Here is a 13,716-nt window from a genome sequence, read left to right as displayed (position 1 = left end):
GGTGGGCTACAGTCTATGGGGTCGCAAAGAGTCGGACACGACTGAGTGATTTCACTTACTTACTTATGGATGAAAAGCAGTTTTTAAAAAATTTGTAGGAATATTACTGTTGAAGTCTGTGTGTGTGTTTTTTTTAAACAGCTTTATTGAGATATATAAGTCATACACAATTCACCTACTAAAAGTGTACAATTCAGTGTTTTTTTACTGTATTTACAGATATGTTCAACCATTCAGTTCAGTTCAGTCGCTCAGTCGTGTCCAACTCTTTGCAACCCCATGAATTGCAGCATGCCAGGCCTCCCTGTCCATCATCAACTCCTGGAGTTCACTCAAACTCATGTCCATCGAGTTAGTGATGCCATCCAGCCATCTCATGCTCTGTCGTCCCCTTCTCCTCCTGCCCCCAATCCCTCCTAGCATTAGAGTCTTTTCCAATGAGTCAACTCTTTGCATGAGGTGGCCAAAGTACTGGAGTTTCAGCTTTAGCATCATTCCTCCCAAAGAACACCCAGGACTGGTCTCCTATAGAATGGACTGGTTGGATCTCCTTGCAGTCCAAGGGACTCTCAAGAGTCTTCTCCAACACCACAGTTCAAAAGCATCAATTCTTCGGCACTCAGCTTTCTTCACAGTCCAACTCTCACATCCACAACCATTACCACGGTCAATTTTAGAACATGAGGGTCACAAAAAAGTCAGACACAACTTAGCAATACAACAACAGCAACAACAACATCTTTGGGGGAAATGTCTATTTATATCTTTGCTCATTTTTTAGGTTGGGTCATTTGTCCTCTTATTGACTTGTGAGAGTTCTTCGTATTCTGTAGATTCAAGTCTCTTAATCAAATACTTGATTTGAAAATATTTATTCTCATTCTTTGATGATGTCTTTTGAAGCACAAAAGTTTTGAACTTAATAACATGTAATTTATCAATTTTTCCTTTTGTTACTCATATTTTTGGTGTCATACCTAAGACTCCTTTGCCAAATCCAAGGTCATGAATATTTGCCCTTATGTTTTCTCCTAAGAATTTTATAGTTTTTGTTGTTACCTTTATGTCTTTAATCCATTTGAGTTATTTTTTGTACATGGTGTGACATAAAAATCCAGTGTTATTCTTTTGCATGTGGCTATCCATTTGTCCCAGCACCATTTATTAAGAACTCTTCTTTCCGCATTGACTGGTTTTTGCCCCCTTGTTGAAAATTGTTTGGCCAAAGAGCTATTGAATTATTTCTGGATCTAAATTGTATTCTGTTGGTCTGTATGTCTGTCCTTGCACCACGCTATTGTGATTACTGTTGCTTTGTTGCTTTTGCTAAGTTTTAAAATCAGCAAGTGTGAATCTTTCTAGTTATTTCTTCTTTTTCAGGGTTGTTTTGGCTGTTCTAAATCCATTGCAATTCCATATGAATTTTAGAATTGGCTTGTCAGTTTCTACAAAGAACTCAGTTGGGATTCTGATAGGGATTGTTTTGAATCTGTAGTTTAGTTTGGTTAGTATTGCCATCTTAACAGTGTCTTCCCGTCCTTAAATGTGGGATGTTTTCCATTTGTTTAGATATTTAATTTCTTCCAATAATGTTTTACAGTTTTCAGAGTATGAATTTTATACTTCTTTTGTAATTTAATCCTAGCTATTTCTTTATGATGCCATTGGGGTGGAATTGTTTTCTTGACTTCATTTTAGATTGTTCATTGCCAGTGTATGGAAGCACAACTGATTTTTGTGTATTGCTCTGAAATCCTGCATCTTTGTTAAATTCATTTATTAGTTCTAATAGCTTTTTAGAGGTACTTTAGGACTTTCTATATACAAGAACGTGCCCATCTACAAATAGAGATAGTTTTACTCCTTCAAATTTGGGTGCCTTATCTTTTTCTGTGCTTAGTCCCCTTGGCTAGAACTTACAGTACAATGTTGAATAGAAGTAGTGAGAGCAGACATCCTTGTCTTGCTCTTCATTTTAGGGGTTAAGAGTTCAGTCTTTCATCGTTAATTATGATGTTAGCTGTGGGTTTTTCATAGATGCTCTTTACCAGATTGAAGGAGTTCCCTTCTATGCCTGGTTTGTTTAATATTTTTATCATAAGGGGGGGGGTGACATAATTTTTGTCAAATTTTTTTGAGAAGATTATGTGGTTGAGATGGTTATGTGATTTTTGTTTTTTGATCTATTGATATGATTTATTATATTAATTGATTTCAGATGATAAACCTATTTTGAATCTTTGAAATAAATCCTGCTTGTATTTTCAGCCATGGATCATGGATCTTCTGTTTCTTCTCTTTCTGGTATTGCCTTTATCTGTATGTTGGTGTGCTTAAGGATTTCTCACATTTCTCCGAGGCTCTGTTTATTTTTCTTTATTTCTCTGCTCTGTACTTTGGCTTACATAATCTCCATCAATCTGTCTTCAAGTTTACTAGTTGTTTCTTCTACCAGTTCCAACCTATTATTGATCCCTTCTAGCAAAATTTTTTTTGTTATTGTACTTTTAACTCCAGAATTCCATTTGATTCTTTCTACTGATATTCTCTATTTACTGCAACATTGTTGGTGTTCTTTTCTTCTTTAAATATGATTTTCTTTAGTTTTGTGAAGATATTTATAATATTTATTTTGAAAATTTTTATGTTGAATCAGGCATCTGGTTGCTCTCATAGGAAGTTTCTGTTGCCTACTTTTATCTTTTTTGGAGTGTTAGTCATAATTTCCTGTTTCTTTGCATGCCTCATAATTTATTTTGGTACTTAGACATTTTAGGTAATATATTGTCGCAGCTCTGGGCACTGGTCCCCTCATTCTGGGGCTTGTTATTGCTGTTTGCTTGTTTATTTGTTTAATGATTGGCTGGGTTATTTTAGTGAAGTTTATCCTCTGTCACCCTCTACCCACAGTATTAAGTCTCTGATGCTTCTAGGAACAAACTTAGGTTTTCCCAGCCATGTTGGGGTGACAGCAGCACTCGTAGAATTTTTTCCACTCTGGCCCTGACCACACTCAGCTGTTAAAACTCTGTTAAGTGTTGGGTGGTTGCTCTATTTAAAAAAAAAAAAAAAAAAATTATGCCCTGGGGCATAAATTCCTCTACAAATGAATCCAATCAAATTATGGCTTTTTGGACAGAATAGTTTCTGAAATCAGTGTTTGATATTTGTTCTGACCTTAGGAAGACTCCCCCCAGATGTCTTAGTCCCCAGTTGTCTCCCACAAATTAAATTAGCCAGCCTACAGTCTAGGTTTTTTCCTTCATCACATACACAAATCTCCAACTTGGCTTTCGCCACATTCTCCACTGTTCTTGAGAGTGCTCTTTAGGTTAAATTTCTCCAAGATGTGTTGCAAATGAAGTCAGTTTCTGTGGGAAGAGATCGGGAGCTACTTGTTTTATGACTGCTTCTTTCCTCAGGTAAAATCTCTGACCCAGGACTCTGGAGCTGGGGGTGGGGACAATGGCAAGCTTTCTCTCTGTGTGATACCCCCATTATAGAAGCTTCAGTTCCACAAGTAGGATTTGGGTGAAAGTAGGGAGCCCCCACCTCTTGACTGCACTTGCCTGAGACAGCTGGTGCAAGATGGGAAACACTGAAGTCTTGCTAAGTCTCAGGAAGAAGTCCCTAAGAGGGAGCCCCATATTCCTGGCTGCAGGAGCCCCATATTCCTGGCTGCAGGAGCCCTTGAATGGAGTGTCTGCCTCATTGAGCTGGGTGTGGAGTAGGGAGAGTGGTCTTGATTCAGATAACACAGACTCTCACCTTTCTTACAGAAACTTTCTTAGGTGTTTTTGGAATAGATGTTTCTCCATTTGTTGTTTACACTTACTATCATTTCCAGAAGTTTTTCTTGCTTACTTTTTAATAATTCTCAGTTTCACTAGGGAGTGATTCAGCGGAGCTCTTCTTGCTGACATGTCACTATTCACAGCAGTGTGTTGTTCATGACAACTGTCCACTAACTTAACATTAAGAAGATTCATACAACTCGAGCCAATAAGAAAAATCTCTTGATTCATTGTGAGAATTCAAAGCCCTCCAGGCACCCATGTAAACATAACTCTTCTTTGAATGGAGTTGCTCAGATAATTTGAATCCAGGATGCTCTAGGAGACCCAGATCCCAGTTCAGATCTTTCTATCTTTCTAAACACTTTTCTGTGATACAGAAATCCCTATGCAGGTCAGGAAGCAACAGTTAGAACTGTACATGGAACAACAGACTGGTTCCAAATAGGAAAAGGAGTACATCAAGGCTGTATATTGTCACCCTGTTTATTTAACTTATATGCAAAGTACATCATGAGAAATGCTGGGCTGGAGGAAGCACAAGCTGGAATCAAGATTGCCGGGAGAGATATCAATAACCTCAGATATGCAGATAACACCACCCTTATGGCAGAAAGTGAAGAAGAACTAAAGAGCCTCTTGATGAAAGTGAAAGAGGAGAGTGAAAAAGTTGGCTTAAAGCTCAACATTCGGAAAACAAAGATCATGGCATCCGGTTCCATCACTTCATAGCAAATAGATGGGGAAACAGTGGAAACAGTGGCTGACTTTAGTTTTCTGGGCTCCAAAATCACTGCAGATGGTGATTGCAGCCATGATATTAAAAGACACTTACTCCTTGAAAGGAAAGTTATGATCAACCTAGACAGCATATTAAAAAGCAGAGACATCACTTTGTCAACAAAAGTCCGTCTAGTCAAGGCTATGGTTTTTCCAGTGTTCATGTATGGATGTGAGAGTTGGACTATAAAGAAAGCTGAGTGCTGAAGAATTGATGCTTTTGAATTGTGGTGTTGGAGAAGACTCTTGAGGGTCCCTTGGACTGCAAGGAGATCTAAACCGGTCCATCCTAAAGGAGATCAGTCCTGGGTGTTCATTGGAAAGACTGATGCTGAAGCTGAAATTCTAATACTTTGACCACCTGATGCAAAGAACTGACTCGTTTGACAAGACCCTGATGCTGGGAAAGATTGAGGGCAGGAGGAGAAGAGGATGACAGAGTATGAGATGGCTGGATGGCATCACCAACTCAATGGACATGGGTTTGGGTGAACTCTGGGAGTTGGTGGTGGACAGGGAGGCCTGGCGTGCTGCGGTTCATGGGTTCAGAGAGAGTCAGACATGACTGAGCAACTGAACTGAACTCCGTGATACAGTGGTAGCATGTTTTTGTCTTTCACAAATCAGTTCAGGTCAGTCGCTCAGTTGTTTCTGACTCTTTTTGACCCCATGGACTGCAGCACCCCAGGCTTCCCTGTCCATCACCAACTCCCAGAGTTTGCTTGAACTCATGTTCATCGAGTCGGTGATGCCGAACAACCATCTCATCCTCTGTTGTCTCCTCCTCCTGCCTTCAGTCTTTGCCAGCATCAGGGTCTTTTCTAATGAGTCAGTTCTTTGCATTATGTGGCTAAAGTAGTGGCGCTTCAGCTTCAGCATCAGTCCTTCTAATGAATATTCACGACTTTTACAAATAGCAGCTATGTTTAGACCGTGTCCTTTTAAAGTCAGTCTTAATGACAAAATTTCTTGGATTTAAGATTAGAGTAACTCATCAGTTAGCATTTTGAGTTGCACTCACCCATTTGTTTATATTATGAGCAATAGCCAAGCTAGCAGGCATGGGCAGTGCAGTTCAAGAGGAACAGCAGAACACTGCATGTGTGACCTTACCCTATTGGCACTTCACGTGGAGCTGCCTGGTTGGTGGAGAGGCAAATCCCTGATGTGCTGGCCTGTGTTACCTGTGATTGTTAGTGATGGATAATGCAGAGGCCTGTCTAGCAGTCTGTGATAGGCAGAGATCCCTGAGTTTCTACTGCTGGATAGTGTTGTGTAAACAAAAAGGGCAGAAGCCCCTTTTTAACTGTACCATATAGGAAAACATCATATTTCTATCAGTGTGTACTCAAATATCTTAAATCATATGTTATCATTCTCTCTACAAAGGAAAAGATACTTTGCCTACACAGGAAGCAAAACTGTCAGCTATGGACTTATATAACAAGGAAAGTTAAATAGTTTCAACAAATTTGGCAATATTGATAAGAGATGGAATTCTTAGATTTATGAAAATCACTGAGATCTGATTTTTCTGCATCTTTCACTGGGATTAGAAAATCAAACATCAAGAAAATTTCCCACTCTTGGCTATAATATGCAAATGCCTGCTTTAATTAGTACATTTGGGCTATACAAGTACTTCCAAAAGTCTTTAGAGTTAAAAGTCTTTCGAGTTAAAAGTCTTTCCAATTTTAAGCTAAAATGGGTTTGTTGTTCTGCCATTATTGTCTTGTCAACTGTTTTCTTTTTGGTAATGAAAAAGATAAACTTTTTTTCAAGGCATTTTTCATCCACTTCAGTTTCATGCAATATACAGCTGAATGCACTGTGGTCTAGGTACACTAAGCATTGTTAATAGGATTCATTTTTTCAGGAATATAATAACAGGTATTTTTAAAAGGGACTAAAGGGCAAGGAAGAGAAGGAAAAAAGAAAAAGGAGTCACTCTTCTAAGTACATAGTTCGGTCATGGGATGTATGCAGATGAGTTTTTTTCCCTTTTTATCATGAGGAGTGTTTGAAAATCATCTATCTGACAGTCCATGCATCATTCTTGACCTTATCATTTTAATTCAACAGTAAATAGAAAACAAATGCTTTTTTTTTTCCTTGAAAGTATGATCATGACATCTTGCAAACACATTTTTGTTAAGTTAAAGGTAATAGGCTCTATTTTTCTTCTGTCGTCGTGTTAGGGAGAGACAGCATTCCAAGGAGTCATTTTAAATACCCTATCTGTATGCACTGTGACATCTGATGGCATTGTTGAGCTCACCTGATGGACCACAAAAAACCCTGATTTATGAACCCATAATTGGGTTTCCAATAAACATTTGTCAAAATAATGTATTAGTTCAAACCAAAGCCTTCTTTATTTATTCATATAAAAGAGCACTTAACTTTCAACAAAGAATTGCCTATCATCAAAAACACTCTATAAATGAATCAAATTTATGAAGACACGGTTCTGGAGAGTGACTGCTCAGAGACTACAGCTTATTTTAACTCTTTAGAGGACTAAGTATTCTAACTTGCTGGTTTTCACCACATTCCTTCATATTTTTAAATTAAAATATACTTCAATGTTTACTTGTCAAGGTACTTGTTACAAAATGAATCTAGTGACTTAAAGATTTATTCAATTATGAATCTTTAGCATGTATCATTTTATAGCTATCTCAAATTCTGTTATGAAAACATATTTTTATCCATTCTTACTCAATTTACTTCTAAGTAAGAACAAAACATACATTGCCCTCATATTAGTTTGTCAATTGCTAAGGTTTCTGATAAAGATCAATGATCTTTATTTTAATTTTACTTGTTTACTCTTTAACAGATTAGTCTTTGTTTCCATTGGAGTTTCATGTCAATAAGTAAGATATGTAATTTACACAGCATATATGTCTTGTATCCTTTACTTTATAGACTATATTATTACAGATTACCTTATGAAGCATTGTTTTAATATTTTATAGTCACTATCTTCTTTTTTATTGTGGCATAATATACACAACATAAAATTTACCATTTTAACCAGTTTTGAATATACAATTTAGCAGCATTAAATACTTTACAATGTTGTACAATCATAATTAGTATCTATTTCCAGAACATTCTCATTATCTCAAACAGAAACTCTGTACCCATTAAACAATAACTCTTCATTCCTTTCTCCCCTCCAGCCAGCCTTGATAATATTTATTCTATTTTGTTTATGAATGTGACTAGTCTAGGTACCTCATATGGTTGAATCATATGTTTTTACTCTTGTGTCTGGCTTATTTCACTTGTAGTATTTTCAAGGTTCACCTATCATATTGTAGCATATATCAGAATTTTATTCCTTTTTTATGGCTGAATAATATACCATCATATGTATACACTGCATTTTGTTTATCCATTCATCTGTCAGTGGACACTTGAATTGTTTCCACTTTTTGACTGTTGGGACTTATGCTACTGTGAACATTCATGTACAATTATCTATTTGAGTCACTATTTTCAGTTTTTTTAGAGTGGAATTGCTGAATCATAATTCTGTTTAACGTTTTGAGGAACCTTACTCTCCCCTTTAAAAAATTTATTAAAAGTGTCATTCCTTATGCTAAATATTAGAGTAATCTTCAGTCATGATATTATTTGAAAACATTAGTGTATAAACAGTGTATAAACAGGTTAAGTCAGCTGTTCACATTAATAAGTATTTAAGCAAACAACATTGATGGAGGGGCTTCCCAGATGGTGCCAGTGGTAAAGAACCCACCTGCTAATACAGGTTAGATGGAAGATACATGGGTTCGATCCCTGGGTTGGCAAGATTTCCTGGAGAAGGCAATGACAACCCACTCTAGGATTCTTGCCTGGAGAATCCCCTGAACAGAGGAGCCTGACGGGCTACAGTCCATGGGGTCACACAGAGTTGGACACGACTGAAGTGACTTAGCACGTACACATGCATGATGGTGTTCCAAGTAGAGTTCTAGCCACTGAGATCACAAAGATAAATAAGATAAGGTCCCTGATCTGAAGGGATCCTTATAGTCCCCAAATCTTATAAAATTTCAGTCTCTAGCAATAGGCTCAAGTCTACTGTACAATTTGATGAGCTTTATTTATTTGAGTTATGAAGCAGAAATAAGTTTTCATGCTCTTATTTTTTTAAAGAAAATATAGAGGCACTATTGAAGTTTTGAACCAAATGTGGTAGAGTTTTGGTAAAGAAAGGTTGATCCTGAATTATTTTGTGATTGGAGGATGTGAAAAGGGATTTACATGAAGGAGTCTCAGCCTGGGATTTGTGAGAAAGAGATTAGCGAGTGAAAATTATTAGACATAAGGTAAACTAAAGGATTCCCTTTGGTATATGCTCTGCCGATAATTTGGGGGAAAGCTTAATACGTATCGGGGTGGAACATGGTCCACCACTACTTCTGAAGAATGGTGATTAATTTTGAAAAGTGTTTTGAGGCAGTGGTCTTGCTCACTTATAGCTGGTCATGGGACCTTCTGGGCCTTTGCAGGATAGAGCAGGGATCATCCAGCTGAAGTTCTTTAAGAACCTATGGGTATCCTCTCAGTTTGTGCTCTGCTCCTTTTTAGCATTTCTAGAGGTTTGGACTTGAGGTCAGAATCACCCTTGTAGGCTTCACCTGAAATAGAATTTGAGAGTTCATGGCTGACTGCTCTGGCCCTTGGGAAGTCCCAGTACTGTTTTCCTTCTGTTTATAATAAATAATTTTCATCAACAGTGCATGTATTCAATTTACAGGTGTTTGACCTTTTTAGCCTACATGGAAATTTCAGATTAAAAAGCAGATCTAGAACTTATTGAAGAAAAAAAGAAATTCTTTTCTCCTGCCATCTTATAGTAGATAAAAGCCCAGTGAGCTGTCTCTGACTCCTGTTTGAAGCACAAATGCAAACAGCGGTGGTGCTTCACCTTAAATTCATCTTCAAGTATATTGGGGAAGGGAACTTACGTCCTGGCCTTGTGTTGATCTTGAATATACACTGACTGATAATTGATGAGCTGGATTTGCTGCTGCTGCTGCTAAGTCGCGTCAGTCGTGTCCGACTCTGTGTGACCCCATAGACGGCAGCCCAACAGGCTCCTTTGTCCCTGGGATTCTCCAGGCAAGAATACTGGAGTGGGTTGCCATTTCCTTCTCCAATGCATGAAAGTGAAAAGTGAAAGTGAAGTCGCTCAGTCGTGTCCGACTCTTAGTGACCCCATGGACTGCAGCCTACCAGGCTCCTCAGTCCATGGGATTCTCCAGGCAAGAGTACTGGAGTGGGGTGCCATTGCCTTCTCTGGAGCTGGATTCAGTGGACACCAATTCTGGGTAATATATTGGCATTTGCTTCTGAAGTCTGCAATGGATTCAACTCCTGCTGTAAGTTTAGACTCAGCTTGGTCAGGACCTGGTGGTTCATCCCATCTGGCATGGCTTTACTTCACCTTTCGCTGATGCTTCATTGGTCTCAAGTCTCTGCCATGAGCTGCCGAGAACACTGACTATCTCCTTATCCTCTTCTGTGGGTCTCTTGGTTCCTCAGCATTGAAAGCCCCACCATGACTGCTATCCTGTTAACTTCTTGCCTAAGGAACCTGTGGAAACCTTTGGGATTAGGAATGATAATTAGGCATCTTTGTTTTTTTAAATTAGGCCTCTTTCTGACTGTTTCTGCCTTCTTTACTCTGTTGGGGATGTTTTACTTCTTTACTCTGTATTAGCATAGTGTTGCCTTGCATAGTGGTTTTGTTCCTGAGACCCAAGGGGTAAAGAGCCCCTTTGCCTTTAACGTTCCTTTTACCTTACCTAATAGTCCACCCCGCATCCCCCCCATTTCAGCCTGGAAAGTATGGGTAGGAAATACTTTTCTTTTGCTGCTTCCCTTCTCTTCTGTCTTCCTTCCTCTCCCCAAAAGCCACTTGCAAAGGAAGAAATAGGTTTTCACACTTCTCATTGTCTTATCTGTACTTTTCTTCTGTAAAAATCTCTGATCAAGTCAGCCAGATCTGCCTCTTCACCGATAAAGGAATCTTAAAAATCTTTTTTCTCTCACACAAAGCCTGACTTTGAAGACTATTTCCTAACCTTGTTGACTTGAAAACTCTATTTGGTGGCTCTAGTGATTATTTACTTTTATTTCTCTTTATATTGATGCTGCAGCAATCCTAACCTCTTTACCCCACTTCCCAAGGAAGGTGGATACTTTATGATATCTAAATAGTATGCAAAAGAGGAAAGCCTGGTAATATACTTCAAAAAATGTTACATATGCTCTCTACGGATCAAGAGGCTGTTTTAGTTCATCTGTCTTGCATGTGACATTCAGTTCAGTTCAGTCGCTCAGTCATGTCCGACTCTTTGCAACCCCATGAATCCAAGCACGCCAGGCCTCCCTGTCCATCACCAACTCCCGGAGTTCACTCAGACTTACGTCCATCGAGTCAGTGATGCCATCCAGCCATCTCATCCTCTGTCGTCCCCTTCTCCTCTTGCCCCCAATCCCTCCCAGCATCAGAATCTTTCCAATGAGTCAACACTTCACATGAGGTGGCCAAAGTACTGGAGTTTCAGCTTTAGCATCATTCCTTCCAAAGAAATCCCAGGGCTGATCTCCTTCAGAATTAGCCTATAAGTAAATATAGGGTTAAAATAGCTGCAAAGAAAATGTGGCCTGGGTTGATTGATATGTAGGCTGGTAGTACCTAAAATGTCCTTTGACTGTATCCACTAATGATAGTTTATACATTGACCTTCAGATCATCCATTCTCACTTGTCAAACCCTGTTTCCTAACGTTTGGATAAAGCAAATGGCTCAATCCTGCTGTAGCATGAATCTTTCAAGACCCGGCAAAAAGAGAATTTTGAATATTGGCAGATCTTTGCAAGATAATTTATTAAAAATAAATAAAAGTTGATTTATTTTAAAAAGCCAAGAAAATACATAGGTTTTAGATAAACAAAGTAAAATATACAAAATAAAATTTTGTCACCTGCCTTGTGTAATGTTGAACACTTATAATTAGACTTTATTTAAGATGATCCAGCCAAGCACCAAAATTATACTTGGCAATCTAATGCTGTAATACCAAGAGAATGTCTTTTTTTGCATCATTACTGTATGTTTTCTCTACCAGACTATAAGCAACTTGAGAGCAAGACTGTGTCTTATTCACTTTGTTAATCCCAGGCTCTAAAGTGATAATTGGAACATTGTAAATATTAACACGTATTTACTGTCTGGATCTTTGCTGATCTATGAACAAAACACTTGTAAATGAGAAAAAAAAGGCAATTATATATCTCTTTTTAGTGTTGTATGCTTGGGACAATACTCCATGACAGGGGGGAAACTAATAATTTGAGTTTTAACTTGTATTGACCTCAAAATGAATTTGAATGGCCCAATTTAATACTAGTCAGGGCTTATGGTGAAAAACATATTTCTTAGCAATCTAATCTAGTTTATAACATCATGAAATGCCTTCATTATCACAGCCTTCACAAGCTAACAAGCTAGGAATTCTAACTTTTATGAACTGATCGGAGTGTAAAAACACACAAGGTTTCATTTGATATACTACAAGTACTCTTGATTGTGATGTCTCCTGGTCATAATATCATACTGAAATACCATGGCAACTTAAAAAAATATTTATACAAATGTTAAAAAATAAAACTAAAAAACCTTGTGAGATGAACAGCAAAAATTAGCCCTTTGATTTTTAATTTATGGCTTGCAAGTCTTTGCCTTTTAGGACTTGAAAATGTTTCAGTTTTCACCATTTATAGCCAGGTATGAAGTAAGGGCAATACTTTGGTATTGAAAGTTTAAAGAATTTTAATGGCAAGAATAAAGCATTGTTGGTTCCAAATGAATAAGTGTTTTGAGAATTGTTATTGTTTTATATAAAAAAAAGTTATTTGTGCATGTAAGAGAAACACACTTTTGTGATAAACCTATTACATTGTCATTGTGCTATAACAGAAATCTTGTTACTTTGTAAAAAGCCCCAATATTATGATTACTGAGTGCTCAGAAATGTTCTTTGAGTGGTTATAAACATATCTGATCAATGAGGTAAGCAGTTCATAAATGTCTTTGAGGGATTTTTAGTTTGGGTTGCCCAACTGAAAAAGGAGTATTATTTGGCATGTCTATGCATATAATGGTATGCTAGGCAGCAGGTCTGTGGCCTAATTTAGCCAGAGAATGTACATTAACAAATTGGCTCTGTCAATGATGGATTATGCCTGAAGTTAACTGAATGCAATCTACTGGCCATGGTCATAGAGCAACACAGGTTTTTTTCTTCTTCCCATCAGGCTGACTTTTCTTCTGGCTCAGCACTTAACAAGCTCCACATGCAAAACTGGATGATCCCGGTTGTTGTAAAGCAGCCTCAATGTGTGCACTTTGGGAAAGGGAAGAAACACTTAGATTACATTTTTTGTGTTAATCTTTTGGAATGTGTGTGGATCAGACTCTGGGAAGGAGATGGATAGCTTCATGTGAAATGTTGGCATACCATTTCTAGCTTCCATTTGTCAGCTAAAAAAGGGGAAGTGTTCTGGGTCAAAAACAGTGATTTATTTGCTATTTACAAAGAAAATGAATGGACAAACATGAGTGTGTCATTGTAATATTTGGACTTAAAGGCCACCATAAAGTCAAGCCACTTAATTAGTCCTTAAGCCAGTTGGTTGCAGTTAACTCTTCATTTCTTTATAATTTTTGTTAGGTTTAGTAAGAAGGCTGAGTATGGCTGTTAGTATGGGGTCACCTTTATGTAGAATAAAAATATGGAGATTTAAAATTTAGAGCAGTGGTTCAGTAGAAATGACTCCATACCATTCTTTGGGCACTCTTTAATCATACTTTTCAATTTTTCTTTGCATCACTCAGAGGTTGGACAGATGTCACCTTCAATAGCACATCTCTTCTTCGAGGTTCTACCTCTAATTTCATAGTTGATGGAAGTTCTCAATTGATGATATACCAGCTTTCTATATTAAAATTGTCAACAAATCCTTACATTTCTAAGAAAAATAGCATTTGGATTGAATAACCAATCCATTTATTACTTATCGGGCTAGAATATGCTTCAGTAACAAAGAATGCCCA

The sequence above is a fragment of the Bos mutus genome, chromosome 14, assembly GCF_027580195.1.
Source record: "Bos mutus isolate GX-2022 chromosome 14, NWIPB_WYAK_1.1, whole genome shotgun sequence".
Lineage (NCBI taxonomy): Eukaryota > Metazoa > Chordata > Mammalia > Artiodactyla > Bovidae > Bos > Bos mutus.
Note: the sequence above shows the minus strand (reverse complement) of the source record.